The 4587-nt window shown below is 39.6% G+C and overlaps 1 pseudogene; it reads right to left on the bottom strand.

Annotated features, from left to right (window-relative positions):
• Window positions 1–1714: 1714 nt before the first annotated feature.
• LOC131775913 (tyrosine-protein kinase receptor Tie-1-like) lies at window positions 1715–3931 on the bottom strand (annotated as a pseudogene).
• Between the last annotated feature and the right edge of the window lie 656 nt (window positions 3932–4587).

The following is a 4587-nucleotide window of genomic DNA, read 5'->3' as shown; positions in this document are numbered from 1 at the left end:
AGAAGCAAACTTTTATCCATGCAAAATTAAAATTACACGCGAAAGAAGAAACCTCTAAAATGTGCCTCGCTGGCAACGTATTTCAGTCGTTTGTGCCCAACTAGTATCTGAGAGTATGGTTTCGAATCCCTTCGAAGCCTGAGTATTTTCAGGCCTAGCTTCTTTTCGCATTTGCTTTCATGATAGCTAACCAGCGAGGACCATTGGTCTAACTGGTTTTTATTCGCAGGTCAAATAAAATTGGTTTTATTAAAAAAAATAAAAATAGTATTTTGGATGCAAGTCAAAGAAAACAATGAAGATTATGTAAGCATAGCGACATTAAAGTATAGTCTGTGCAAGTGATAAATACCGCGTAGCCTACTTCATCAGATATCATCCCATTTTCTGCTGCTTGAAACAACTGAGATGATTTATAATAGCTTTGAGCGAGATACAGTCGAATGAATGGGAAGAAGCAGAAGAGACTCACAATGAGAGCTGTCAATAAACATTTGTCAGCATTGCGTGACACTGAAAGGTCATTGATAGGCTACTTTCAGTGCATTAAAATTCTAACATGGCTCCAAGGCTGGGGGGGGGGGGGAGGGGGAGGGGGGAAACAAAAGGAATATATCATTCATCCCTCAACCTCGATGTGATTTCTTTTGTTTTATTCCCCCAAGCCTCGGAGCCAAGTTTGAATTTTAATATTTTTAAAATGGCTAACTGAACACTCATGCGCTTACTGATATTTTCTTCGCTGCGAGAATCATTTTCTTTCCGTGGAAAACTCGGTCAGCGACAACAATAGAGACAACAGCCTAAATTATTTCAAAAGGAGAACGAACTATGAAAAAGGTAATACTCGTCCTTATCTATTTGACGCCAACGTAAGGTTCGTCATTCGAAAGAAGAACTTTTCGAGGAAGTCGAGGATAGTATTGGAGGATTTGCCTTTGAATAACGATTTGCGATGATAAATGGTGAGTACTTTTTCTCCTAGGTGCTTAGTAAAGTTTGATACTTCCGCCGTCAAGGGCTTTCTTTGCACACACCGCAACGGCTTACTAAATGTAACGATAAAAATTTTTTAAAGATTCTTCGGTACGCATAAATAAAGCCACCTGAGAAAACCTGAGTTGATGGAGTGATTACTTTTAATGAGTTTCTGATCTCCAAATTTTATTAAATTTTGAGATCTGTTCATGTGAGACGGCGGTTATGCCTAGTTATCGTAATGCCGTCGGTCGCAAAGACCGAAATCCTGATGACCAGGCTGAAAATTTTCGCATTTTAATGAGGAGCGACTCCTAAAGGAATTACAGAAATTATCCTCAATATACTTACTTGAGGTCACTACAGTTTATATCTTAGCTCACCACTGACACAATCTCACAGTCGCACGTCTTCAAAACTCCGAAATGAACAATCTTCCACAGTAGCTATCTTTCGGTATAGCTTCCCAAGTAGGTCACTCCTGACAATAGCAACTAACTTCTACTACACGGCTGAATCCTTATTTACATTTACAAAGTATTCTAGAAAATTCCGGAAGCTTACAACACAACAATTTCGTTAGTATTGCATCCAACGTAGGCATGTCAGCATGACTAGGCATTCTAGAAATTTCGAGAAACTTATCTTTACAGCTATTATCCATAACATAAGAAACTCGGAGGTGATGTTATCTTCCAGGAGGTGATTACTAGGCGACAACCCTTATTCATACATCTCATTCGCTTTCTTCGTCAACCATGTCCTGTATGTTATAGTATGGACTCGATTCATCGCAATTTGACAGATCGCAGTATGTTACATCCCTCGTCATAATAGCCTCCAGTCGGTCGATCAACTCCGAGAAACTGGGGCGAGTTGTGGGATCGTTCTCCCAGCATGAAGTCATCAGTTCATATCTTTCAAGTATGAAAAGGGTATCACATTTTTATTAGAGTTTGTGGTGAAATCCAGTCAAAAAACAAAATTTGTTAGCAATTAGAATAAAACGGCAGGGTGACAATTATTTCAAAACAAAATTCTACTCACACTTCATCGCAGCACATATCAGGTTTTTCCATGCGATAACCATTCTTTAGAAGTTTACAGAGCTCTGTATTGGTAAACGTAGGGTATGGAACACCACCTTAATTACAACAGAAGAAGAAGTATGAATGCAACGACGAACAAATAACTCTAACAATATGAAAAACGTTAATGATAAAAACAATAGATATCTATCAAGAAAAGCTTTTTAACCTACCCATGGTAGCCATTTCCCAGAGAAAAATTCCATAAGACCAACTGCGAGAAATTTTAAACATTAACTATTAAATTGAGATTTGCGGCATCTCTGAGCAAGACTGAAAAAAACAAGTTGTAAACAAGCAAAAGAGAAAATTTGTTGAAACAGAAACACCACACTCAGTAGCAGCTCCAGTCTACTTACACGTCACTCTTGAAAGTAGAAACACCCTCGAAGATGCTCTCTGGTGCCATCCATTTAACTGGTAGCTTTTTAGCTTTTTTTTATGCTGTACACATCTTCGTACACTTGGCGCATCAAACCAAAGTCTGACACCTTCACTCGTCCGTCTTGACCAACAAGGATGTTCCGAGCTGCAAGGTCACGATGTACGAAATCATTTTCGGCAAGGTGATTCTGGGAAAAAATAATGAAAAAAAAATGCTTAAAGAGGTGTAACTGAAGACGACATAAAATAATGTCGAGAATGCTCTTCAGGTATGGTTTCTGCGTAAGGTTTTTTCGAAGGTAAGCCCACAGTCACTTCTGAGTTAATTCATTTACTAACCATTCCTCTTGCTACTTGCCAAGCAAATGAAAACAGCTGTTGAGCAGAGAAACCATCAACACCGACGTCATCATTATCATTTACGCCATCAAGGTTACTCTCATGAAGATTCACCGTAGACAGCGAAATGACAGCAGCGTGGTTATAGTAACCTGGACTGGATGGCATTGACATCAATTCTATATTTTCCTGATTAACAGCACTGTCACAACTTTTCTGGGTGATAAAGGAAGGAATTAAAGTAATAGATTAATGTTCACTTTTAGATCAAGATTCATGGTGGGATGGCTTGCATGGAAGGGAGATAATTATGAATGCTTGATATCCGTCGAACTTTATTTTTACAAATAAAATCCGAAAAAGGCATTCGCTGTTCACAAAGCACTTGTCCGTCCCGCATAGTCCATGCAAAGCGACAGAAATTGCGTCAAGTCGCCGAGTTATCTGCCTTAATCTTCTTTTTACAACCACGCTTGTGGAGGTGGAGTAGTTTTCCTGAAGGGCCTCAAGGAGCCTAGCTTCCCCCTCAAGCAAAATAGTACCTCATTTTTCGCCTTGATTTTTTCGGGGGTGAGGGGAGGGGTCTCTGATTCCGTTTAGCTTGACTGCATTTTATTTCTTAGAGGAATAATATTTTTAGGAAACATTACACCTTACTTTCGAGTTTCAGTTCAATGGACGGAATAATGAATACTAATATAAATACGGTCAATCGCGACTTGCTTGGCAAAGCCTTCCCCCATCACTACCGAAATAGCACAAAAATACTTACTCGACTAGGTTCGCATCTTTTCAACTCATCAATCGGAGTGTCTCTATCTTCATAAAACTTTTCCGCCTCCTTTCCTCTGAGGGCTTGATTTTTATTTACCTGAAGCGTAATAGGCAAAATATTTACCACAGATATGTATATACAGAATAAGGGTAGAAGATAAAGTTGTTATTTGTTTTATCCAGAATCTAGCGAAACGCAATACAAGGCCAATGATAACGCCTCTTCCTTTCTCACTGACATCGAAATACAAAAATTTAGCCTTGCTCAGGAAAATCTCTCTCCCCTTACCGATCGCCTCTTTTGCCGTAACCATTGTAACAGATCACCATACGGAACATACTCTATCACCAGAAAATTGGTGTCCTGCAGTGTGCAGCATCCGACCAAAGACACGATATTCTGATGTGAACCCAACAGCTTCATTTGTAATATTTCATGAAGGAAAGCTTCTCTTTGCTCATCGCTTGGATCACCTGTGGATAGATGTTATTGATGCTTTCAGCGTTTGTGAGTCCAGTCTTAGACCTTTTGGCGTTCGCAACAGCCCCTGGATTGAATAGGATGCTTGAAACCTAACGTGAGTAACAGCTATCTCGATTATTAAAGCGCATGCGCAGGTCGTGAACTAGCCCCTTCTGGCTTGATATGTTAAAAGGAAAGCTTGAAAGATGTTACCAGTCGACTTCTGATTCCATGCAACGGCAGGTCCTTTTCTTATCGATTAAAAATTTCATTTTGACAGTATTTAGGCGCTATTTCTACTCACCCTGTAATACTTTTACCGCAACAACTTGACATTGTTTTTCTGGCTTTAGTCTTTCTCTTGTTTCAAACACTTCTATTCCAGCTCTTCTCGTAAGAGTTGCTTTGTAAACCACACCAAATGCACCTCGGCCCAGCTCCTCCTCATAATGCACCTGCTTGGGAAGAATTTCCCACTTGTCAAGAGGAATAATCTCGCGGAAAGGACGCTGAACATGTCTGTTGACAACACAAATTTGGATTCAGTGAGAGAATGTTAAA

This window comes from Pocillopora verrucosa, chromosome 4 (assembly GCF_036669915.1).
Source record: "Pocillopora verrucosa isolate sample1 chromosome 4, ASM3666991v2, whole genome shotgun sequence".
Taxonomy (NCBI): domain Eukaryota; kingdom Metazoa; phylum Cnidaria; class Anthozoa; order Scleractinia; family Pocilloporidae; genus Pocillopora; species Pocillopora verrucosa.
Note: the sequence above shows the minus strand (reverse complement) of the source record. Positions and strands in the feature narration are given on the sequence as shown.